This window comes from Lontra canadensis, unplaced genomic scaffold (genome assembly GCF_010015895.1).
Source record: "Lontra canadensis isolate GAN:19392208 unplaced genomic scaffold, GSC_riverotter_1.0 scaffold58, whole genome shotgun sequence".
NCBI lineage: Eukaryota > Metazoa > Chordata > Mammalia > Carnivora > Mustelidae > Lontra > Lontra canadensis.
The window spans coordinates 11,999,051-12,025,919 of record NW_022631052.1 but is presented as its reverse complement, the minus strand read 5'-3'; the positions used below and the strand labels follow the sequence as shown (position 1 = coordinate 12,025,919).

Below are 26,869 nucleotides of genomic sequence, written 5' to 3'. Positions count from 1 at the left end.
GGGCTGAAATCCCAGCGACAGTGACTGGGTAACCCCGGGCTCAGGGAGATGGAGGGCGACGGTGCGGGCTAGCTCCACACGTGGGGACCCCTCCCCTCCTGCAAGGAGGACTGAGCCCTCCAGGGACAGGGAGAAGAAACACAAGGAACTGAGCAAATCAGCCGTCTTCTGGGGCATGCCGGAGGGACCCAAGTCTCCATGATTGTGCCCAGGCTTGTGAAGAGAGCAATCCAAACAAGATCTTGGATTGGAGCAGAAGCAGACCAAAGGAGCATGTCCTTATTGTAGAGCCCTGTGATGCCGACACGGTGGCCGGCCCCGATGCCCTTCCTTTGGGTACTCGGAAACGGCTGGGAGCCCAGCAGAAGCACTCAGTGGGACACAGACACCCAGACCCCTGACTGCCACTGGGCGACCCCCGCTCAAGAGAACAGGTCCCCTCACCGATGGCAGTGCTGCCTTCTCCCAGGATCAGCTGGTCGGCACCGGCCCTAGAACACTCCCGATCCCACCTCCTACAGTACAGACCTCGACTCTCCTGCATTTGTGGAAAATCCTGGTTTCTCCTTGTCCATCGCTACCCACCCACCCACACTCCCACTTCAAAGCACCTCGAAACACGTCCCACCAGCAGGAACACACCTGTTTTGGAAACCGCGGGGCCCTTTCTGTGCATAGGAAATTTCGGAGCCTATGCAGTCCAAAACCCGCCTCATCTTTCAGGCGATGAGGGATGGCCGGAGTGGAAAAACTTAAATTAAGAAGGTAACAAAGTCAGAGGCCTTAGAAATTCATTCGATTGCTTTCTCCGGGGACATGCGTGTCCTTGGAAGACAGTATGTGTTGCCATCCTTAATGAATCTGATTAAAACAGCTCAGATGAGGTGTGTCCTGTTGTATGCCAAGCCCCGAGTTGCACCACACTGCACACAACTTATATCAGCTTTATGGACTGTACCTTTGTGTCCCCCCAAAATTTACATGTTGAAACCCTCATCCCCAATATGATGTCTGAAGATGGGGCCTTTGAAGGGCAGTAGGGTCACAAGCGTGGAGCCCGAGTGGTGGGGTCAGCGCCCCTAGAGGAAGAGACCCGGGAGCCTACTTCCTCCCTCTGCTCCACCTCGTGAGAATAGGACCAGAAAACATGGTCTTTAAACCCGGGGGGGAGGGAGGCTCTCCCCAAACACCCACACTCTGCTCTCATACTTCCCCACTTCCAGAACCACAGGGAAGAAATGTTTCCTGTTTGTGGACTCCATGTTCCCAAGTCTATCTACTCACCAGTATTGCTCTCAGAGGATACAGAGCGGTGAACTTTGAGTCCCCCCCCCCGCCCCCCTGCACGCCCCCCCCCACATGCTCCCAGCCAAGGTCATATGCGCTGAGGCTCTGCCCTCCTGTGCCAGCCCTCCTCCGGAGATGACCCGAGGATGGACATTGGACGGTGCGGGGCAGGGAGTGTGAGGAGCTCCTGGGCAGGGGCCAGCAGGATCGGGTTGGAATCCCGGCCCCAGCATGGGGTTGTGGGGCGGTGCCAAGCGAGCCGCTTCACACTTCCCAACCTCATTCCCTCTTTCGTAAAATAGAGAGACTCTCCCAGATGAGCTGATTTTGGGATTTCAGCTTACGGGCTACAAGTGTGGGTGTGTTTCCTCCTGAAGGTTCAGTATTGGCTAGTTCAGTGTCTGCAGTGACTTTAGGGAACACGGTGTCCGCAAATAATGAGGACGAAGACAGTAGGTACCTCCCATTTGGATGGACCTCAATGCCTGCAGCCCTCTCCTCCCACGCACGGTCCCCACAAAATCTCTGCGAGGTGGACATCACGATCCTCACTGCCCCTGCTTCGAATCCGGGGTAGAAGAGAGAGTGCCTCTTGCCCCAGGCTTTGGGGGTGTGGGCAATGATGCGAGCCCTTGGCCCCCAGGACTGCTGGCCCCTGGCCCCATCCTCCCTCCTCCTCCTGCTCCCGTCAGGCCTCTCCAGCAAATTCCTGTCCACACCAGGTAAAACCCAGACTCCCGATGATGGTGTACAGGACTGATGACCTGGACCTCCTACTCCTCCAGCCCGGCCTTGCCCAACACCCCGTGCCCAGCACAGGCTCCCTGCCAGGGCTCCTCCGTCTCGCCCTGGACCTCCCCTGGGCTGGTGCCCCTCCCGAGGTCCTTCCAGGACCCACCTGTGCCAAGATCTGCTTGTTGTCCAGGTCTGCAGAAACATGAACCGGGTGTCTACTGGCCGTCCAAACACACACATGCACTTCGACCCCAGCACGCACACACCTTCCTCATTCCCAACAGGACTACAATTCTACTTGAAAACACAGGGCCCCCCATCCATCATGGGCCCCGCCAAACCCGTCAGGCTACCCCACTCTCCTTGCCAGTGATCGGCTTAGGGAAGACTGTATGACACAGTTCTGGCCAATGAGGTGTGAGAAGCTCACGTGACCCTGGAAAGGGTCTCCTTGCTCCGAGATGTTCAGGAAGCTGCCCTCCTTCTACCGGATGCTATCACCCTGCAGATGACAACAGGGACTGCAGCAGTGATCTCAGAGCTGTGAGGGAGCTGGCTGTGGACCAGGCGGACGCTGCGAGTATGGAAGAACAGAAGAAACCCCTTTCCCCCGGGCCAGGATGGACCACCGGACCCACCCACTGTCACCAGCCAGCCGCTGGCCTTCGTATCCAGGTGATTCACTTTCTCTCATTGTTAAAGCCGTTTGGTCCACGGCTTTTTGTGACTTGCCCCCAAGAGCAGCATAGATCTTATAGGACAGCTGGAATGTCACTCGGCCGAAGGTGTTCCTTGAGTCATTTCTCATTTAAACTTGGCAGTCCCTCACCTGGTCACTCTGCATCTTTGGGACACTGTTTGCCTCTGATTTACTGTGTGTGCACCTGCGTAGACTGTAGTCACACTATGTCCCTATTGCCTACAGCGTGTCACTTACAACAGTCCTATGGCGCATATCCCGTGGCTCACCTCCTACTGGTTACACTAGATCGCCCGACCTACCCAGCACTGTACAATTCACCTTTCAATACTTGGCACCATCTGAATGCTCCTGCTGGTTTTCTTGTTCTCGTCTTGGTTCTCCGTCTGGAAGTGATCTGCTTGAGAACATGGACCCGTCCCCTTAACTGCTGGGTCCCCACGTCTAGCACAGTGCATGGCATCCTGAGGTGTTCAACAGAGAGACACTGGGTGGGAAGAGGTCTCAGTGGTTTCCCCCGGGTGCCCCCACGAGAAGCACACCTGGGCAAGAAGAGGAGGAGGACCTTAGACAAAGGCATCATGTCAGTCACATTCAGAAGAAAGAGACAGACCAGGAGGAGAAACAAAGGGCAAAGCTCTGGAAGCCGCAGGTCAGAGAGCTGATACGTTGGATTCCCAGCATGAATGTGGCCTTTGGGCTAGGAACTGAGATGTCTGTGTCATGTCACGTGTGTGTGTGTGTGTGTGTGTGTGTGTGTGTGTCGGGAGGGGACAGGAAGACACGACAGCAAGGTAGAGATCAGCCAGCCTCCCACCTCTCTTCTAACTGATACATTCAGGGCTCTCTGAGCCCCCAAAGGAGCATCGAACACCAAATACTGTGAATCCTCATATGAGAGGAGCTGAGCACGGGAACACGGACGTTGGAAGCAGACAACCCCCACCATGTTAGTGTATGAGCGTGTGCGAGATGGCTTCTAAGTGTCACCTTGGGAAGGCTGCCTTCGGAGGTCAATATTTCACTGTCACATTAGACTTTTGCAGCTACATTACCTCAGAGTAATAGAGGAAAATGAAAACAGGTTTCCTTGGGGGCCCTGTAGGATGTATCAGTTACTCCATTTTCTATTTCAAAAAGAGGCAAGAATGGAGTCTGTGTTTCAGCTGCCCTCTGAGTTTGCCACGCCCGTGATCCGTCTGTCTGTCTGTCCCGAGAGAGAGTGGACTGCACGTAAGGCTCTTTTCGCGACCCCTCCCCCACCCCAAGAAAGTGCTAGAAAGGGGAAGAGCTACATGGTCAGATAGTACGTTTCCCACAGTTCATGCACACACACAAACACACGCACACCCACAAGGCTGAAGTCCCATATTACGATCAGCAAAAAAAACTTAAGAAAAAACCTTTGATACTCAACAGTCAATCTGGACCAAACAAATTGTATTTATCACCATGATGAGCAAAAATGCACTGTGTGAGAGAAGCAGTAGGTGCTCACAAAATATCTATTTTGCCTTGAGTTTGAACACTTCTAAGAAACACAAAATAACAGCCATCAGGAACTGCTTTCTACGCACCTACCATGCGTTGCTTTTAAAACTAGATATAGACATTTACCCATTAAATCCTCCCAATGCTCCACATTAGGGGTTCTGTCCCCATGGCATGGATGTGGAAACTGAGGCCCAGGAGAGGCTGCTTGCCCAGGGATCAGAGCTGGAGAAGGGCAGGGCAGGGCAGGGGTTTGCACTTGGCCCCTCTGAAGCAAGGGGGCTTCTCAGCACAGAGCGTAAGGATCTCAGTGCAGCCTGCACAAGGAGAAGTCATGGTCCTGCCCCCCAAGGACGTGACTGGGAAAAGCAAGACCTAAGTACACACGCCAAGATTTTGTACCCAGCTTATGGAGGCTACGTTATGTTCTGGGTCTGTCTAAAGGCATGCTTGGTGGAGTCTATGGTCCACACACCCGTGAAACCATGACCACACTCAGACACAGGACATTCCCATTGTCCCAGAAGACCCCCTGTGCCTCTTTTTGGTCCACTGCTCCCCCTGCCCCTGTGTCAGGCACGCCGGATGTGCTCTGCGTCACCAAGCATCAGGTACGGAGTAGTTCAGACTAGCCTGATCCTTAGTCCTCAAGGCCATGGACAGGGAACGAGAGTAACACTCTGGGTCCCAGACTGGGGTCCAGAGACCAGGGGCCTTGAACAAAGGCTTCCCTCATGACTTCTGAACATCATTCCCCATCATCTGGGGCCAGACTCTGCCCCTGTGAGCGCGGGGGCACTAGGCCTTCCAGCTCGGACAGTCACGACTCCGTCATTTAGAGAATGCAGAGACAAGCTCAGGGCCGAGGCGTCTTCTGATGTGACATAACTTTCCTCTCTCTGAGATCCCTCATCTGCAAAACAAGAACAAGTCATCTACTCATTTAGCAAGTGTCTGGTTAATGTCACCTGAGACCCGGGAGCTGTCCTGGGTGCTGGGGAGGGAGAGACAGACAAGGTGAGCAGCAAGCAGACAGAGGGCACATCAAGTCGCTAGGCGGGTTTGAAAGGAAGCCGGAGCCGGTGTGAGCACAGGCAGTGGTGACAGAGGGGTGCTCTAAGAATGCACAGGGAGCCCACCCACCCTGGACAGGCAGCATCTGAGCAGAGGCCTAGATGAGGTGAGGAGTGAGTCACAAGGACGTGCACATCTCTGAAAGCGGAGTAAACAGGAAGGGCTAAGGCCCCGAGGCAGGGACTTTCTTGCCATATTCAGGGACCAAAAAAGAGAGGGCACGTGGGCACAAGGGTAGCCAAGGGGTTGGATGTTACCCGTGCTACGCGAGGACAATGAGAAGCTGAGGAGTCTGGAACAAGGACATGGCACGTTAGGGCATGGTTAATAGGAAACTTCTGGCAGGATTGCAAGAAGCGGATACCACGTAGGGTCCACCAAGCTGGTGCAATAGCGACACGAGGGTGGCACCAGTCAGGGTGGGAGAGAGGGAGGCAGCGAGAAGTGGCCCAATTCGGGCTGTATTCTGCAGGTAGCCCTAGGCGGGATCGGCTACTGGAAACGAGCCTGGATGTGAGAGAGACAGAAAAGCCGGGGGTTTGGTCTGAGAACACGGATGAATGGCATTGCCATCCCCGAGAGGAGGGAAGGCTGCAGGAGAGGTGGACCGGGGAAGAGAGAGGATCTGGAGTTTGGGTTTGAAAACATTAAGTCTGAAATGCTTATTAGTCATGCAGATGAAGATGCAAAGAGAGAAGCTGGGGACCGGAGCGTAGCGCTCATGAGAGGGATGCGGGCTGCAGAAATCCCAGTACTCTGAGCCAGGACACTGAGTAACACCCTGCGCAGAAGCCTCGAGCACGCCAACACTTCAAGGTCACGTCTAGGACGACTGAGTGCAGGACACTGAACACACGGGGCCCGTGTGTGACGAAGGAAAGGCACAGCAGAGAAGGCATCTCGGCAGGTAAGTGACGGAGGTGCTTGGAGAAGTCGCAAGGTGCTTGTGACTGATTATCGGTGTTGCCGGGAAGTCAAGGGAGGCATGGGCAGAAGTCTGATCGCTGGCATCGGCCATGCAGGACGCCCTGGAGACCCTGACACAGGGGCACTAGGGAGCCCAAGAGGCAAACACCTCATGAGGGCAGGCTCAAGACAGAATGGGATTGGGAGGTCTTTTTTAAGGAGACCTTCTTTAAGGAGGTCCGCCATAAGCAGGGGGTACAGTGGATGAGAGCACCTGTTCAAAGTGCAAAATACAACAAACCACAGAATTCACTTAGCCTGGCACACGGTGAGGGCTCATAACTAGCCCAGTAATCGTGATTTCCCTAACAGCATGGTAAGAGTGAATCAACGTAGCTGCCACTCCGAGCTTCACCAGATCTGCTGGCGAAATGGCTGCAGGCTGGACAGCGGTCAGGCGGCAAGTGTCCGTGAGTCCGACCGTCTGTCCAGCTCAGAGGGCTCGTTTTCCCAACCTTCTCAGGTCGAACCCCACAGCCCCTCAGCCCCACACCAGACCCACCAAATACCCACTAGCATTGTGGATACTGAGGTCAGAGAAGAAATCCATTGCCTGACCACCCGGAGCTTATGGCTGAGAACGAGCAAACGGAATCACCATTTCCCGAGTGAGCATCAAACGTAAGTCGCTGACAGAAATCCGCCTCGTAATAATCCAGCACCCTTGACCGGTACCTGTCGTGTAGCAAGAAGAAAACGGACCTCTTCAGGGAGGCTTTTCAATCCGGTCACCCGAATAAGAAAGAGGACAAAATCACAGACAGAAGTGCAAGTTAACAGTTAGCCAACCGATGGCAACACAGAGCGAAGCCTTTTTCGGAAAGAAGGAGTAGTTTCCCAGGTCTAAAGGTGGGGGTTCGTGAGGACTTCTCTTACACGTGTATGACCTCTCTCGTCCCCCTAGCTGCATGGTGGGTAGATAGGAGGGAGGAAGACAGGGGAACCAAGGGTACGTCTCTAAAGATGAAACCCAGCAATACTGCATTTTACGACGTATGAAACACTATAGCGTCTGAGATTCTCAGTTGCCGCAGGTGGCAGATTTTACAACTGTCCCCAGTACCGTACCCTTATCCTTTGCCCTCTCGGTGTTTGCAGCCTTGATGAGCTGAACCCCCGCAGACCTGAGGACCCATGAGCAATGACAAAGTGCTTGTGATGGCCTGCGATTGCGATACGGGGCTGTTTGTCACATAGGAGTAACTAACTGATGCACTCAGTGATGACGTGTTGTGAATCTCACCGTAGAAACTACTGCTGTGTCATGACCAATGCCCAAGAAGTACGGGCAGAAAGTATGGACAGCAGCTAAAGGTTCCTGAAAAGCTACTTACCCTACTATGTGTAAGTTGCCCTGAATTTTCTGTCCTATTCTGTTGCATCCCATTCACTCCTCTCAGTGGCATTCCATGTGAGCCATCCCATGCCATCACTTTTTACAAAACGCCGGTGACAGCCCAGAAAAAGTGGCCCTTAATTTGAAAAATCTTGCACCTGAACATTGTGGGAAAGTTATTCTCAATCCCATTTTACAGATGAGGAAACGAAGGCTCAGTTAGGTCACCGGGTTAGTAGTGGAGAGGGAGAGCCAGCGTTGCAAGCTCTTTGCTGCCCCTATAGTCTCCTGTTGTACTCTCCTGTTGAGACCTCTGATCCCCTCTCTGTATTTAGTTCGTTCTTGGTTTTCACTTAAAGTATTCTTAAAATAAGAGGCGTGGGTTATTCCCGGCTGAATAAAAATCAGAGACAGAATCAAGTCAGCCAGGTCCCAGTTTCAATCCAGAGATGTAGAGGCTGCAAAGAGCATTCCTCCCACCCTTTGTCAAACTCGCGGAGCTAAAGCATCTTAAACCCATGGGAGAACTGAGCTGTGGGGCTCCAGACAACCCTGGAATCTGGAGAAAGACACATGCCCACAGGGAGAAAGGGAGACCGAGCAGGCGCATCCCTGGGCAGACACTTCAGGATGCCGCATAAGCCAGTAAAAGGAAATCTGGGTGAAAACTGTTACAGACTTGCCAGAGGCCAAGTAGGGGCTACTGCGAGTAGGGGGAAGGCCCTTGGGTCTATAAATGTAGGGGAGTCTGTATCCCCGGTGAGCTCTGTGAGTCCCACCAGGCACTTGGGATGGAAGACGGGAGAAAGGCTGGAGACAGCTTCCCCTGGGGGCCACTCTGGGCCTGAGTGGAACCCCCTGCATCTAAAGGAAGCAGTCTGCGCTCAATTTAAGCTGCTTTATTAAAAACTCGTGCATTTCCCTGGCAAAGAGCCACATGCTCAGGCTAAACTGTATACAATGAGGATCTGCGGGACCTAACGTGCACCTGTCACGTTAGCGGGTCCTCAGATGATGCCAGGCTTTCGTGACTCAGATGCATCCAGCTCTCTGATATCCTCGTCTACCCCTTCCCCTCGGTTAGTAAGCATCGACACGCCACCCTGGTCATCTCCGCTGTCCCCGGAGCGTTACTGAACTATGCTCCCTAACACCGCCTGCTTCGGAAGCATAACCCGAGTCTTAGCTCCCTCCTCTGAGATGCCATTTGGCCTCCCTTGGCACAAAGCGAGCGTTTGCGTGTAAAACGGGTCTTCCCGGGCTCCGAAGCGAATGGAGGTAAAACCGCACCCCACCAGCGTTACACAAGAAGGGCTCTGTTTTCGTTCGTAAGGCACAGCGTTTGTGACTTCTAATACAAAAGTACATACGGTGCCACGGATGTACGTGTGTGTGCGACTGACATGTCACCCACAGCTGCGGAGGGGCGTGGCGTCTGCACGCCATTCCGTTCTCTCTCTGCTTGGAGCGCCCGAGGGAAGCAGGGGGCTCCGGGGTGTGCGCTCCTCCGGCTGCTGTCCCTGACTACACTTTCTGTAAGGACAGCGCTGAGTCCCTCCAACAGTTCACGGGCCCAGGGCCACCCTGGGGCCTCAGCGCGGTCTTCAGCGCCTTCCTGAAGGGGGAGAGGTCCACGAAGCCGACATGACCCCTTTGCCTGCCCGCAGAAGGACGCACCACGAGTCTCTGATGACGGCGGGCAGACGCTTACAGCACGTTGTGCCCACGGGTACCGACTTACACGTCACCGGGCAGGGGAACAGCCAATGATCAGACGCACCATCCCTACCGCATATGTGTGCGGGTGTGTATGTCAATGTGAGTACAAAATATTCGGGGCCAAATGCATACAGTTGAATCGTCAAGAGTTAAATAATTCTGCGATACAGCTCTGAGTCCTCTGGGCCTCTAGTATGGTCATGAAGACAAACGCAGACATCAGGACCAACATCCGTGACGATGTCTGCGTCTCCCGCCAGTGGTACAAGCTGTTTACGTATTCAACAGAAATGGGTATTAATTCTCCTAGAGCACTCTAGGAGAAAACGTCCAAGGACTCTGGCTACAGGAACCTTGTATCCATCTCTTTTATCTTCACATGCTAAGACCTGCCCTATTCACGCTTATTTCTCTGCCCTCCTAGATTGGAAGGCAAGGCTTTTGTGCCTTATTTGATTCTCTGCAGCCAGGATCGTGGCCTGGGGCCATGAGAGAGACCGAGTGGCTGCCCATCTGTGAGCCCTGCCCTGCCCCCCACAACCCCCCAGCCAACAAGCCCTCAGCAGCCCTGTGGTCCTACCAAGGCCCCTGCCCTCAGGAGACTCCCCGAGTTCTCCCTAAACCAGGTCTGAGCACAACTTGGCGCTCAGTCACATTTCTTTCCGTCCATTCTTTCTCACGCAGGCTGGTCTGGCTTCCCGAGCTGGACCACACCTGGGGGGTACCCTTTCCTCACCTCTACAAAGCGGTCAGTCCGGAGCCAGCCCACACCTCCTGGGCTGTCCAGGCCTCTCGGCCAGTGCACACCTTGGGGCCAGCGGGCAGAACAGAGGCCGCTGAGCTTCTGTCCTTTCCCATCTAACACACGACTCCATTGCTGACCTCTAAGGTCCTGGTGCTGAAAGAGACCTCAGAGATTATCTGATAATGCCCCACACAGAGATGCAGCCTGGGGTCGGGGCGTGGGGAGGACAAATCCGTCTTAACGGCACAGAGAGTTCACACGAGTCTGGGGTTCAAACTCAGGCACAGTGAGGGGCCAGTGATGACGTATGGCAGGTTCTGGGGAGGACTCCGAGGGCACAAAATGAATCCAAGGGTCCCGGCCCTGGAGGAGGCCGTGATTGGTCGAACAATCACCTACGGGGTGGTCAGGCCTCCCTGGCTTGAGTCCACTTGAACTACAAGGAGGGGCTGCTGGGCACGGGCAGCTGAGGCGCCCAGGACACCTCCTGCCCAGGAGGGCTCCCTGTTCGACTTCATCTCCTGCTTAATCACTGGCACTAGGGCAGGGCAAGATTCCCGCGTTCTGCTTACTGTGCCGCGCCTATGCAGAAAGGAAAGAATTCCAGTCCTTTGACACTAGGAGGAAAAAAATCTCTGTCCAAATCCTATTCAGCAAGGTTTGAGCCCACCCTCCCAAACAAGGGCTTCCGAAACTTTCATTGCCCCTTAAACCAAACGACACCAGCAAAGGAGGCCTGAGGTGATGATTTATTGTCAGGTTTAGCATACGCTTATCTGCGGAATGTTTTCATGTTCGCATCTCATCCCCTGACACAGGGAGATTTTAAAAGCACCACCAATGCTTGTTAGTTTAGGAAGAGATCCAAGCCCTTCGTTTTCATCAAACGGTGCCCCAGAAGGGATTAGGAGCTGTTGATCGGGTGAAAGCCCAGCATATGGCCCTGCCCAGCCTCCCGCGCCCGTGCCCGCGCCGACCACACTGCCGGAGCCTGCTGGAGAGAGATGCCGGTAATTAGCCGCCACTGGCACGGATACCAGAGTCACAAGCTTAGGTGTTCGGGGCTTGCACATCAATTAGTCCCATAAAAGAAGAGCATTTTGGCAGGATAAGCATATTCTCAGGGGAACAAGAGGGTTCATGCTTTCCAAACTTATTTTGAAAGCACTTACTTAGGAGAATTTCTCTTAGAGCAGAAACATTTCTACCAAAAAACACTGAATTATGAACCCTGGGTGGACAAACCGGCAGCTGAGAGGTTTTATCTCTGAGGCTCCAGGTAAAGGGAAAGCATAAATGCAGAAGACGGTCTTCGCCTCCAGTAGCTGCAGGACCAAAATGTACAAGACAGGGTTGTGCAACGTCCGAGCCAGGAAGCGCCAGCTGAGACCAGATGCGCTTGCGGCTGCCAGGAGAGGGCTGGGCGTCCCGAGTCGTACTCCAGTGACCGGCTCCGGGGAGCCCGGCCTGGCTGTCAGTCACGGAGTTTAGCAAGTAGTGCCTCACAGTGCGGAGTCCCCAGACGTTCCCCGATGGCCTCTGTGTCTGTCCCAGCCTGGCCTGGGCTACGTGACATTCTGGGTATCAAAACCCTGCTCTGGCCAGCCTGAGAAGTAGGTGAAATTAGAGCAGTTCATGAAATGACTCAGCTTTGTGGAGCCCCGACTTAACATCCAGGGCACGTAAAGGTGATCGCACCTGGTATACTGTCTTACTATTTCTCACGAATACAGCTAACTGGCCTAATGCATTTCTCGTAGATCTCAGTTCCCATGCAGTTAGACCGTACGTTACCTCCATGATTGGCCTGGGATGGAGCTGCAGGGCATTGGCTCAGTAACCAAACCCCTCCCGGACTTGGGGGGGGGTGACCCAAACGAGGAAGAGGTCGTCTGCTGTTGGGGACTGTGGCAAACTCAAGGGAGACCCCAAACCCAAGGCAAAGGGGGCAGTTCTCCTCCCTGGCCTACCACTGCCACACAAGAACCCTGTGGTTGCATCCAGAGATCCAACTTTGCGAGAGAAATGGGAAATCCAGGGTTTTGGTAAAATTGACTAGTTTTTGAATGTTGGCATCTAAGCATATGTATTTTACAAGTACTTTCCTGGCCAAACAGAGCATGTCTTGAGGGCTGTATCTGCCTCAGAGCCTACTGTTTCATGGCCTCTGGCCTAAGGACATCGGGATAGACAGCTGACCCTTGAATGATATAGGTTTGAACTGTGTGGAACCGCCTACATGTGGCTTTCCCCCATAAATACAGTAGGTATTGAATGTATTTTCTCTTATGATTTTCTTAACAACATCTTACTTTACTGTGAAAATACAGCGTAGAACACACAGAACATAGAAAATATGCGTTCATCAACTATTTATGCTATCAGTAAGGCTTCCCGTCAACAGTAGACTATTTTAGGAGTCAGAATTCTACTGTGCAGGAAGTGGGGGGCTTGGTGCCCCTCCCCCGGTGTTGTTCAGGGGTCCACAGAATATGATGGGATGTCAGTGGTGCAGCACAGAAAGTTTTGATTTTGTTTCGCTTCCCACGCAACACATCGAAATTTGAGGTCCGTGCGTGGCTTCAATAGACCACACGCTTCAATGCTTACTAAACCCTTTCTCAGCTCCACAGACTCTACCAGAAATAGGAAACAGGTTTGTCTTGCTTGCCAGTGCGGATCGGCTCACAGGGGCTGCTCTAGGGAGCTCTGTCTTGAGGAGGAATCTGGGCTCTCACCAGGAGTGCTGGAATTGATGAGTGATGTCCACATGGGCAAGGCTAGGAAGTGGTATCCCTGCACAGGTTTTACTATCCTTTGTTATTTACATAGTATTTATGAAACCAAAGTTCATTTGCCCAGTGCACTTGAGAAAGGGCATTCAGCCTGAACCAGGGCCAAGCGCAAGCTCTAGAATCAGAGCTGGTAAGTCCTGCAGGATTCCTAGTAGTGTTCTGTCACTCAAAGAGGCTGTCCAAGAAGGTACATGAAAAACCAGCCCTCCAGAGGAGTGACCTTCTGATACACAGGCTGTCTCCACACAGGGCCGTCTACTTCTCTATGCATAACTGTGCTCAATGGAGAAGGAGCTGGAGTGTAACCGAAATATTTATTAAATGTTAGACACCAAGGGTGTCAGGAACTCGTTGATACACTCCTCTCTCTCTTCTTGGGAACATATGCCCTGGGGAAAGATATGCTTGAAACCCTTGATGACGGAAAGTGCTCCGCTGTCCAGAGCATGAAGGGATGACTTTATTAGGGCAATCGCTTGGGGCTGAGGTCTTTAATTTTTAAAAAGAGGCTGTTACGCTGAGGTTTAGAAGTGGTCAAGTATGTGCAGCGCATTTGGGTTGGGGGCTTGTGGAACGCTACCGCAATGCCATAGGAGGAATAGAAGTGAGGAGAAGAGCTTGAAATCTGAGATTTTCTTTTAGCATTTCAGGTTCAGCCTACGTGTCTCCATGACAAATTAATCCAAGAGCTGTTTAGAAGATGTAATCAGTAAAAAATGAATAAATTGACTGTGTGACTATAAATGATCTTTTACTGCTGGAAACCCATCCTCCTTGAAAACAGAAGGGATAAGAGTCCGTCTGTGTAACAGACAGCTGAATGAGCCATTCCGTCCACTCTGAGAAATCCTGTTCCTTTGTTTTCAGCTGAGACAGAATGTATACTTCCAGGAGCTGCAAAAGGCAGCATTATTCTCCAACAGTCCATATTGACCCGGCCATACACATCCACAGAACACTGATAAATTGCTCATGCTAACTTCCCTGCATACTTGGGGGAAATCGGTGAGCTTCTCAGGTGACTCCTTTCATCTATGGCTGTCACGTCGCGTGGGTCCCTGTGTCCTGCCGTGTGGGTCCCTGTAACTCTTGGCTGGAAAAGGTGTTCTAGCCCTCCTTTGTGGTGCTTCTTTTTATGTTCATTGGCTCCTGACATGAGTGAATTTCTCTACAGATATTTGAAATGTTTAAGAGAAAAAGAGGGCACATTTGTATCACTGGGAGACAATTACCTTCATATCAGGATATGCTTAACATGAGTCGATTTGCAGATCACCCAGGGAGGGGAGAACCCACACGAATTCATACATAGGAAGAGCTCGTATGTCGACGCCTAAGAAACGCCTGATAAATGCTAGTTATCTGCATACACAAAATCGGTCTCTTAGGCTCGTTTTGAACAGCAGATTACCCAAGATTCCCCAGAGTGACGGCTAGGCTAGGATTAGAACCCAGGCCCACCAGACCCCAAGCTTGCCCTCGCCCACGAATGGCAGCATCATCTCTGGCACCAGTGAACCCCTCGCCCCATGAGCCTGCATCCGCCGTGCACTCAGAGAGCACCTGCTCTGTAGGGCCAAGCTCGGTGCTGGGTGATGGGGAGGCAGCACAAGCGACATCAGCCAGGTCCCACCCCACTGTGGAGCTGGCAGCTTGGGAATGAGGACAGATGACTGAACCAAGAAACCAACATGTTATAACACCCTCCACCCCTGACGCCCAAAGCAGTGCCCCATAGTAGTGTTTGCTCGGGCCGTGCACATGGAAGGGACGTGAGTGGGAAGACATGGACTGTAAGGAAAGACCGGCCCACACAAGGTCCTTTGGCCACAAGGGAAGGCATCCCTCACTCTGCTCCTGCGGATGGCTGATGATTGCTGTGAATGAGCTCCCCAGACCACAGGAGGTACTGGGACTGGGATGGAAGAACAGGGAGCCCATCTGTCTCTCCCAGATAACCATCACAAAACGTCTTCTTACACTGTCACCATTAACTCACTGAAGAAGGTCCAGACTAGGCCACAGCGGAAACATGCAGATTGGAGCCCTTGCGCTGGGGCCCAGACCCACAACTCCCCGAGAAGGATTTGGAGAATGGGAGCTACCCTTGCGGTGTTCTCCGACGCAAATCCACTCTCAGATTAACAGTGAAAAGCCTGAGCAGGCAGCCCAATTCCCCGATGAGCTGTGCTCGCCCAGCGTGGCCACGCCGGGCCAGACACAGCCCTGAGATCCCAGCCATTTCTTCTCTCAAACCAGACGTGAGGTTCGAGGGACTGACCACGGAGTGATATTTGTTTCTTTGGGAGATTGTTTTTAGAGGTTTTGAAGTTCATACATTCAACTGATACTTGCTGAGGGCCCACTGTGCGCAGAGGCTGTTCTAGCTGGGAAGGGATCAGGCCCTACGCTCCCAGGGCCGCCAACCCAGAAGGTGTAAAGACGAGCGTGTCTGTTGTTTATGTACATACAGCTCATGCGGGCACCCTCCCTGATCTGGCTCCCGATCTCTGATCTTCCCTCCTCCAACCTGCTTACCAGCCGTGTTTCATCAAGACAGAAGAGGGGTTTTAGCCACATTCATTCCTAAGACCAGATACAGGCCCCCATGGATTTAACAAAAAGCACACAAATTTAGCAGAGTAAGAAGCTACCACAGAAGATGACGTGACAGAACTTGGCCCAGCTCCCTCGTCTGAGATGCCCCTCTCAGGCTGTGTGCAAACACCAGGGACCAGGAGGGATGTGCCAGGACTAATGATCCAAATCCTTGTTGTGTTGGGAAAAACACTTTCATACCTAGGTTCACATCACCATGTAGGATACACACAAAACCAGCCTAGGTATCCCTGCCCAAACAGACGTCAGGGAATATCAGGGGCTTCTGCTTCTAAAATCAAGCTCAGGGTCAAGGGGACTGGACGTTCATTAGCCAGGGGGAGCCAAATCAGATCATGTTCCCTGCCCTGATTAGTATCTGCACCCCAGAGAGCTGGCATTCTAGAAAGTCCATCACTAAACCTGGCTCATGTTTATATGACAAACGCTTCAAACTAGAAGCCTCCCTCTACCCACTCTGCTTGAGACTGATTTCATAAGGCATGGACGGGCAATGAGCTTACTCCTGAGTCTAAGACAAGGTTGTGTGGCTGCAATTTTCCCCATCTGTTTTGGAGTTGAGAAACTGAGCAGCATGAATTTACAAACCTCTATTTAAACACAACAACAAAAACCGAACAGAGGTGGCCCAGAATGCTCTTATCTCCCAACCTATGAAGCCCTGGGAGTTTCAAGATATTCCAAAACTTTCTTCTTCCACAGAAATAGCTTCAGAACACTGTATCACTAGTAGGGCAGAGCCACGTGATCAGCTTAAAAGACACAAAAAAAGCATTTGATAAAACCTACCACTCCTTCATATTGAAACACTCAACAAACTAGGAATAGAAGGGAATTCCTCAACATGATAAAAGACCAAAAAAAAAAAAAAAAAAAAAGCAAAGCAAAGAAAAAACACATAGCTAACACTTTACCTAATGGAGACAAAGTGCTTTCTCCCGAAGATCAGAGAAATGACAGAAACGTGTATGCTCACTACTTCGATTCAACATTTTTTAAAGATTTATTTATTTGAGAGAGAGAGAAAGAGGGAAAGAGAATGCACGATTAGAGAGAGAGGCAAAAAGAGAAATCTCCAGGAGATCCCCCCAGTGAGTCCAATAGCTCAACATGGGGCTCGATCCTAGGACCCTGAGATCATGACCTGAGCCAAAATCAAGACTCAGATGCTTAACTGATGAGGGCCACCCACATGCCCCTCTACTCAACATTCTACTGAGATTCTAGCCAGGGCAGTTAGGCAAGAAAGTGAAATAAGAGACTTTCAGATTGGAAAGGAAGAAATGAACTATCATTCTTTACAGGGGACACAATCTGGTATATAGCAAATCCTAAGAAATCCACTTAAAAATGGTTAATACTAATAAACAAACCCAGCAAAATCACAAGGTACGGGGTCAATACGCAAAAACCAACTAAGTGTCTCCACACCAGCAGAGAACAATTTGAAAATAAAAACCACTAAATGATCCCATTCACAATAGCACCAAAAGAATATGATTCTTAGGGACAAACACACAAAAAAAGAAGTGCAAAACTTACACTCTGAAAATTTAAAGTATTGTCATGGGAAATTAAAGACCATACGAATGGGAAGCTATCCCACACCCGTGGCCAGAAGACTTAATGTTAAGATGGTAACACTACCCAAATCAATCTACAGATATAATGAGAAACTGATCAGAATCCCCAAATTCCAACTGGTTTTTCAGTAGCGATTGATAAGCCAATCCAGAAACGCATATGGAAAGTTAAGGGACCCAGCAGAGACAAAATAATCACAAAAAATAAATAAATAAAAATAAAAATAACAGAGCTTGAGGGTTCACAAATCGCAGTTACAGAACTCACCACAGAGCAATAGTAATCAACAGAATGTGGTACCATCGTAAGGAGAGACTTAGCGTTCACTGGAATAGAACTGAGAATGCGTAAATTAAACCTTACATATATGATCAATTTCTTTTTGAAAAGGGATGCCAAGACAATTCACTGGGGAAAGAACAGTCTTTTCCCAAATGGTGTCGGAACAACCGGATGGCCGTATGCAAAACAGATGAATTTACGTACTTAGCTCCCGCGATGCGCAGAAATTAACTCAAAATGGATCATAAGCCTAAATATAAGAATTAAAACTATAAAACTTTGAGAAGAAAACATATGAGAAATATATGAACTTGGGCTAGGCAATTATTTCTTAGATACAACAGCAAAAGTATAATCTGCCAAAGGAAAAAAGAAAAAACAAAAAAAAAAACCCAAAACAGATAAATTGGTCCTTGTCAAAACGAAAAACTTATACTCTTCCAAAGACCCTATCGTAAAAAAAAGAAAAAAGAGCCAAGGGGTTATGAAAAAGGCAAACCACAGACTAGAAGAAAAGACTTTCAGATTCCATAAGGGGTAAAGGACCTGTAACCAGAGGAAGAATTCTCAACATTTAATAATATACAGCAAACAAGCCGATAAGAAAAACAGGCAAAAGATTGGAACAGCCATTTCACCAGAGATGGGTGGACGGCAGATGTCACGTGAAAACTGTCCGACATCACTCATCTATAAAGAAGGACAAGTCAAAACGAAAATGGCATACAGGTGCTTACCCAGTGGCCCGGCTAAAACTAAGAAGGCTGAGCACTCCAAGTGCTGACAAGGATATGGAGGAACTAGCGCCCTGACGACAGGAGCGTAAAATGGCCCAACCACTTTAGAAACCATCTGGCAGGTTCTTAAAAGGTTATCATACACTTACCAAATGCTTCCATTTTCTAATCCAAAAGCTTGTGTCCAGACAAAACCCTGTATGAATGTTTGCAGCAGCAAGCGTGGTGGCAGCCGAGCACTAGGAACAAGCCCAGTGCCCACCAACGGATGGGTGATCTGTGGTATGGGCGTACGGCGGACTGCCACTCGGCGGTAAGAGGGAGGGGCTACTGATACACAACCGCACGCGTGACTCTCAGATTCACTGTGTGGGTGGGAGATGCCAGACACAGGAGGAGAGCGCACTCTCTACAATCCCATCTCTACAAAACTCCAGAAAATGACGATCCTTCTTAAGGGACGGAGAAAAGATGAGTGTTTGCCTGGGGACGACTGGAGAGCTGGACAGGAGCGGCACATTACAAAGGGACATGAAGAAAGTTCGGGGGTTGAGGATATGTTCACTGTCTTGAGTCTGGTGATGTATGACTTGGAACGTCACATTTGTATGCTTTAAACATATGCGGTTTGCTGTCTATCCCTTATACCACCAAAAGAGGTTAGAAAAATGGTCACGTGTGATAGCAGCCTCCACACTTTGCCTTCGTACCTAAATCCACTCACACCTGTGCGTCCTGCTTTGGGTAAGTGACCTGTTAACTACTAAAGTTTGTGCAAATTATTTGAGTTCTTGGGGAAACCCAGTGAATCTGATTATGGAGCTGATACGCTCTGCTCCCCACCAAGGCTGCCGGGCAGGAGTTTAAACTGTCAGCTAAGCACCACAACATCAACGAGGGTCCCTTTCCCTCCTACTGAACACAAAATAAAGATGTCTCCAGGAAGCCCAGGCCCTGCCTGATATCCGACACACGTTCACAGGCCCAGGACTCTAGCACCCACCCCCCGACCTTGGACCTGAGCAGGGCAGGATGGAGAAGAGCGCACAGGAGGCACCGGGAGAGGAGGGCAGGAGCACATGGCCATGCTGACCGAGGGAGCGAGGCAGGAGGCTCGTGGCCCCCTCTGGTTCATTCCAAGATTTCTCTGCATTACGTAGAAACAATTCCAGAATGGCAGCTCTTAATTGGAGACGCCAGAGACAGAAAAGAACAAAAGAGCTGATTCATATTGAAATCACAGGGGTGCTGATGGGAAGAAAGTGCTGGGAAGGCCGCCCTGCCCATCCCCCATCCCCCGGTCAACAGGAAATGCATGCCCCGTCCCCAATTAGGAAGGAACAATAAAAGTCCTAATCTCGGGCATAGAGAAGGACAAAATCGGGCAATAACAGCCAAGCTGCCTGACAACTTATTCTTAGCTGCCTGGCTCCTGGTGGTGGGCAAAGGGAAGGAAATTCATGCCCAGAAATAGAATAGCAGTGTTCTCTGTAGGAATTTTTGCCAGGCATTGCTGAAAGAGAAAGAAATGGCCTTAAGCCTCCTTCGGATTTCTCTCTGTCTCTTTCTACATAAAATTAGGATCAGACTGAGAGCTTTTTGGAAGCCTGTCATAGCCCAGCGCCGACAAGGACCTTTCGTGAGAAGTCAGTGCAGAGAGCCTCGTGAACTCCAATTCATCGACACCTGTGGGGTCCTGACTACATCCCCCGTCCCACTCCCATCTGCGACGCAAGAGTCTTCCCTTTCCTGTCCTGCTTCCCAGGGTGGGAAGGTCAGACCGGCAGCCCCAGGCCAGATGTGCTCTGCAGAGATCTTCCAACTGAAGGACTTGCCACCATGTAAAAGTCAAAACTCTTACACAAACATCTGGGTTTCCAGAAACATCTGTCTTTATAATGTCTGTCTACAAAAGGAGCGAAGAAATAGAAGAACGGCTTGTCCACTTTTTGGTGTGATGAACTCGGACAGGCAGTGGACTAATGCCTACTCAAAACACACTGAGCACAATGACTCCTGAGCCGTACGACGCGGTGATACTCATGCTCACTGCGTGGGGCCGTGTGGGCGGATTGCTGTGCTGTGTCTGAAACACGCAGAATGGAGTCTGGCACAGTGTCGCTGGGTGTGTTAGCCTGTGTGGCTGTGACTGCCCACTCGGATAGACCCTGGGGACATGGACCCTGCCCTAAAGCGGCAGACGTACCACCGTGCACAAGGATGGGCTATGTGACGAGTCCCTAATACGTGTACCTACCCGGGGACCCACGGAGGGGAGGATCCGTGGGGTGCACAAAGGCAGGAATGAGATGATGCATGGAGTGGGGGGGGGGCCGGAGCAAAAACAAGAGGACAGCGGGACGTCCAGAGGTGCAGGGGACAGGGGAGGGGGGTTGGGCACAGGAAGAAGATGTGCAGAACTCCAGAGAGGAAGGCAGAATCTGAGGAGAGAGACCAAGTCCAGATGAGCCTCTGGATCCAACTTTGCCTGAAGCCACCCCTGCTCTTTTAGTTGCACAACTCAATACACTGCCCCTTTGTTGGTTTAAGGCAGTGGATTTGGGTTTCTGTGACTTGAGACCAAATGAAAACAAGACAAAACAAAACCCATGAGTACAGGATGTCACCACAACCGACCAACTAGCCACTACCTACCACGCCTGTCTAAGTCCCTCCAGTGACACCAGCTCCAAAGTGCTTCTCCAAAGGACCACGTTCAGGGCACACCTACCTTCCAGCTTATCCACTCTACAAATCCAACCACCTCAGGGAAAATGGGCTCACATGGCCTTTGGTAGGTGCTGCCAAACCCAGAAAAGGAGCTTCTCCATCAAAGTTGGTGTCCTCCACAGGGGACACCGGGTTCTCTTGGTGACCAGCTCCCCACACATTGCTCAGCAAATAGCAGAAAACTCTGCATTTTTTACAGCACTTCCACGGCCTTCCCTTACCCTTCTCAGACCAACTCTGGAAACAAGATCCTTCCCTGGGGTAGAGAAGGCTTTAAAATGTTAAAGCCCTTTTACGAGGCCTTTAGCATCTCATTATCACAAGTCCAGCCGACACCTGGAGGCTGGGAACTTAATTATGGCAGCCAAAAGATGGAGGGCACCATCTTCAAGACCAGCATGAGCTTACATTTATTTCTCTCCGGGCATGGATGAGCTCCTTCCCCGCTGACTGAGGTGTGGCTGGCCGCTGTGGTTCTAGAAACAGGACTTCTCTGACAAACAGTGCAATTAGCAACACATGAGAACATGAGGCCATCACTGAGTCAGACGGATAGAGAGTCAGGGATTAAATCATAATTACAACATGGAAACGGCATTTTTTTTCCTTCCTCTGAAGACCTTTAAAGAAATTTAGTAAAGACAAGAAAATATGTTATGGGGGAGGAGGCAGCATAAAGACCCTCCCCCAAGATATCTATGTCCTCCTCCCCAACACCTGGAAATGTGGTACCTTACAGTGATACCTTTGTAGGGGGGTCACCTGTGGCCCCGAAGTGCTCTGTCCAAGTTCTAGTAGCCCCTGCTACCTGGGAACATGACCTTATCTGGCAATGGGTGTTTGAATATGTAATGAAGGATTCCGAGATAAGATCATTCTGAGTTAAGGTGGCTCCTCACTCCACTGACCAGCACCCTTATAAGAGAAGAAGGCCATATGGAGATGCAAAGGCAAGACCCAGTGAAGACGGAGGGCAGAGATCGGAGAAGGGACACAGCCACAAGGCCAAGGACACGGGAGCCACAAGAAGCTGGGAAGAGGCAGGAAGGATCCTCCCCTAGAGCTTCTGGAGGGAGTGGACTCCTGCCAATACCTTGATTTCAGACTTCTGGCCACCAGATCTGGGAGAAAATAAATGTACGTTGCTCTAAGCTACTGAGTTTGAGGAAACTTATTATGGCTGCTCTAGAAAACACACACACACAGGAAAGTTAATTCATTTAAGGATTTGAAATGAAAGGATTAACCCGAGTCATCTGGGTGGGCCTAATGTAATCACCAGGGTCCTCGGTAAAGAGAGGCAGGAGGGTAGAGTCAGAAACAGGATAACAGAACCAGAGGCGAGAGAGGAAGAGCGAGAGGGAGAGCAGGGTAGAAAGAGGCTACAGTGCTGACCGGAGATGGTGGAGCATCCACAGCCAGCAATGCAGGGGCCTCTAGAAGCTGGAAAACGCAAGGAGACAGGAATGCAGCCCCAAGGACCCACTTTAGACTCCTGACCTGTACGGTAAGATAACAAAATGCTTTGTTTTAAGCTACAAGGTTCACAGAAATTTGTTACAGCAGCAAGTAGAAACTAATACACCACCTTCCAGGTGATGAGGAAGAAAACAAAAGTCTTCGACAAACATCACAGACTTTTGGATCAGAAAGCCCCAGAACGAGGCTCTGCTCCTGGTCACGGGGGGGTCAGAGGGTGACCCTTCCAGATGACCAGGGGCCACTGCCTGGGAACTCTGTCCCCATATTCACTGCCCCAGGGACTTATTCACCAGTCTATGTGCCTGCTCCTCGTGTACAAACTTGGCAATAGTAGGATCACCCACCTTGAAGGCTTGTTGTGAAGACAAGATGGTCCCGTATTTCTAACATCCTCATTAAAATAGCACCTGTCACCTACTATGTTCTCAACCAGTGTTGACTGTGAATTCCCATTAGCTCAGCTGTCAGTTCCCAATAACAGAATTCATACTGTTCCACCTCTGCAGCTCCCAGAGCACCTGATTCATTGCCCCCACATGTCCATCATCAGTTAAGTATTTGTGGAACAGGAACTCCCCCCAGGAGAACAGAAGCAGCTTGGGTCATAGTGCTGGAGCCAGGTCTTTAATGCCATGTCCCCCTGCCCCCTTCTTTGAAGGCTTCCGGTAACAGGACATCACTGGAGATGTTCCGACGAAGACCCAGTAACCACTCTTGGCCTGTCCTCTCCGGGAAGCTCTAGCATATCATGTCAGGGTTAAAATACACAGATACGAAGCTATATTGATCTGTTACAGATCCAGTGCCATGTGGCTTCCTTTAGATATAAGCTTGTTTTCTCATCCCCAAAGCTCCATCTTGGGGTTCCATCACGTGTAGGTTTGACAAGCAAATATTCAATGACATGGGCTTGCAATGACTGGGGGCTGCATCGGAGGACACGTCCAGCGGAAGCTGCAGGGGAGAAGGATAAAAGACGGGCACGTATTCCACCACCAACTCTGTTTCAGTCTAACTTACGGTGATACCCCGAGCTCCCCCTTCCAAACTGGCCTTGCCTGACGATGTCCCAGGAGATCTGGCCACAGCTCGAACTCAAGGAGACAATCTGTTTTTTTTTTTGTTTTTTTTTTTTTTTTTTAAAATATCAACTGTGTTTTGAACTTCTTGAAGCCCGGTGTCCTCTCAGGGATTTTTCAAGGACTCCTTTGATTACTGGTACTTCTACCTCTGGGTATATGCTGACTTTCCTTATGGAAGGTTCCACACTGTGTCATTATCATCCCTGTTTCACAGACAACAAATGGGGCTCAGAGAAGGGAAGTGATTTGTCCAAGGTCCAACAGAGAGGGAGACGGAGTCAGGGTTTGAGCCGATTTTGACCTTCGGAAATCTGAACCAAAGGGATTCACTAAACATACACATTCTCTTTCTTTATAGTGAGCTAGAGCAGCTCCCTTTTAATTTCCACTCTGGGGATTTAAGTAGCTGAATCTATTATCTCCTGAACGATGGCCCCTGGAGGGCTTACAGAGAGCTGTCCTGTCTCCCCCTCTTCCTCTCACCCCTGGGACTCTTCTTCTCATCACCAGACTGCACCCTCATATGTCCTGAACCTCACGTCACTGTGACTGATGTCAAGGAACTTCTGCCCCCCGGACGCCCGTGAGCAGAAGACACTCCAATTTCCAGGGTTGCTCCCATGCCTAGAAAGACACAGAACTCTCGGTCAGGGTGACTGAGAGCTGGCATTTGTTGCTGATTTTTAACAGAAGCCAGGGTACAAGTCATGCCTCGCTTTCCTCTGAAATCTACTATCAGAAAACCATCAGCAGCAGTGAGACGAGAAGGGACAGATGCCCCACAAGCCTCCGAGGGGGAGCAAGAGGGAGTGGTGGGGACTGTGGTGATTCGGGGTCCCAGGCATTATGCACAGAGCTGTCCTCCAGGCAGCTCCCTGTGAGGGTCCCCGGAAGCAACCTGACCTTGTGATTTTCATAAGAAGCTGGAAACCCAGATTTCTATGTGAATTTGACAATTTTTACAGGATGGCAAAAAATTAAATGATAGACACACACACACACACACAAAACGATTAAGATGCATCCTTTACTGTGTGTGTTTTTTTACATAGAAGTTAAAACTTAAAATTTATCCTTCCCAGTCTTGCCAGATTAGGCCAAGCTTCCAGCCTTTTGAAATCATCTATGTCCTCAGATTCTGTACCCCCTCCCAAGTCATTCAATCCCAAATTAAAGAAGCCAATCCATTGACAATTTACATCTTCCTACTTATCTTCCTACTTCCTACTTCCAACTTCCTACTTTCATCCTCCTACTTCCTGCTTCCTCATACTTATTCCCTAACTTAAATCACAGTCCCAATGCACAGAACTTCCAGGGCACAAAGATCTTTGTGGAACCCTGCAAGATTCTCCCCGGGGAGCACACAGTGTTCTCTGCAACCATGAAGGAGTGATGGAATGACAACTGTGCAGGTTAAGGGGGTGGTCTCCCTATGGGGTGCTAACAAATGCCCCCCCAGGTTGGGAATGGCCCTGGGAAGATGCCGAGGCCAGGGCTCAACTCTGAGGGTCAACAGAGGCTCAACAGAGACAAACTCTGTTTGTCTCAGAGTAGAGGCGACATTTACTACAAATATTGACACTAAACCCAGGACAAATGCACCACAGCCAATTAATTAACACAGACCCAATGGACTTGGGCCCCAGGGTTCACAAGAGAGCCTGGGCTCCCTTAGAAAAGTCTGAGAAGCAGCTCCAAGCTTGATGGTCTGCTCACTCCGGTTTGTTAATCTGAAGATCAGGTCCTAGTTTGCTCAAAGAAAGCTCCATCTTTGTGAGGCCACAAAAGTGACCATTAAATAAAAAACAAAAACAGAAACAAAAAGACACCAAAACTATTGTTTCCCAAAGCAAAATATCTATCAGGCTGGGCAGAGACTGTTTCTAGTTTACTTCTGTGCAGGGGAAATGAGCAAGTCTAAGGCAGTACTGGAAGACAGAGCTCTCTGCCCTAGGAGGCTCCCCAAGGCTCTCAGGAGGGAGCACAGGTGTAGGGGGCTGTGGACGTAGGACACTTGGGCTGGCCGCCATCCTCTGGATGCCATCTCCATATGCCACCCCGGTATCTCCCTCTGGGGTGACATGGGGACAGTAAATAATGTGCAGTGTCAAAGGCAATCAAGGATGATGCACCATCAGTATTTCTCCTTCCGTGAGGAGGAGCTTCTATGACTTGGCTCAGATCTTCCTAAACTCTGAATACAGCAGGCTTTAGATTTGTTTAATCCAACCTGCCCACAGAGTACAAGGCCCGCCAGGAGCCCCGAGGCAAGGCTTGTGTATGCTTTGAAGCCAATCCCCCTTCTGTCTCCAGCATTCCAAGCCCAGGAAGCAGGCTGTGCCAAACTTGGGTTTCCTAAGGATTAACTTTTTTTTTTTAATTAGGCCTCACAGACACATCAATTCTTCTTTATCAAAACCATCTCTCTGGCTTAAGGCGCGGCCTCCTGTAGGGTCACCACAAGAAGAAATCAGCCCCTCCCAAATCTTTTCCACCACAAGGAGAACCGTAGAGGCTTTTCTGTCTACCACCAAGTTCTTTAGCCTGGGACCAGTTTCATTCCCCCTCTAAACAGGAAACTGCGGCTTGTGAGGGGAGACAGAACCTACTGCCTTATTCTTCTAGAATGAATGGATGGGCCTGGGGGGCTCCCTTAGCAACCTGAGAGAGAAAGGACAGCTCTGAAGCTTCAAGTCCTTTCTCCATGAGGGTCTGTTGCAAAAGGAAATGTCCAACCAGTGTGCCAAGAAAAAACAGGGAGAAACTCTAAATTAGGAAGTTCACACAGACCCCTGCAAAGAACATGAAATAATCCATGGGCTGATTCCTGGCTGAATTTGGAGTCCTAAATACACGTAATTAAAATGAAGAACCCAGAGGAAACACCCCATAGCCAGATTACCCAAACCAAGAGCTGAATCCCACTGGTACTCAAATTAAGTTAGGAGGCACATGGAGGAATTTTTATTTTAACGGCCAATCTATTTTAATTATTTATATTAACAAAAAATTAGCACATTGAGACCATGGGCTGTAATGTCTTTATAATGGGGTACAGGGGCATATGGGTTATTTTAAATAAAAGATTTAAGAGACAACCTGTGCAAGGACACTCGGCCCCTCCCATCTGCAACCCGAAATTTCCCATGTGAAAGATGCCTTTCCCGGTACCAGGAAGTAAAGAGACATCCTCATCACTGAGCTTGGAAATTTAGAGAAAGTGGTAAGAAGGACAAGAAAAGCGTACAAACATCCCTTGTTACTTTTTACTACTTTACTACCCCAGCCCACATTCTTTCTAGAATTCCTTACTGGGTGTGTGCCTCAGATGAGCTGGTCAGAACACCCATCTGGTAGAATTCCTTACTAACTGGAGACCCAAAAGTGAAGTTTTCATTGTCTTATCAAGTCCTCCCAGATTCATTGTCTCCTTGTCTAAAAGTACAGAAACTGCCTGCCATGGTCATGTCTTCAGGTCTCAATTTTTTACTGTGCCTCTGTG

At 50.3% G+C, this 26,869-nt stretch overlaps 1 protein-coding gene across 2 annotated transcripts in view; it reads right to left on the bottom strand.

Moving 5' to 3' along the window:
• Window positions 1–26,869, bottom strand: part of TMEM132B (transmembrane protein 132B) — a 343,041-nt gene that overhangs the window by 9,449 nt on the left and 306,723 nt on the right. The gene's annotated exons all lie outside the window — the stretch shown is intronic.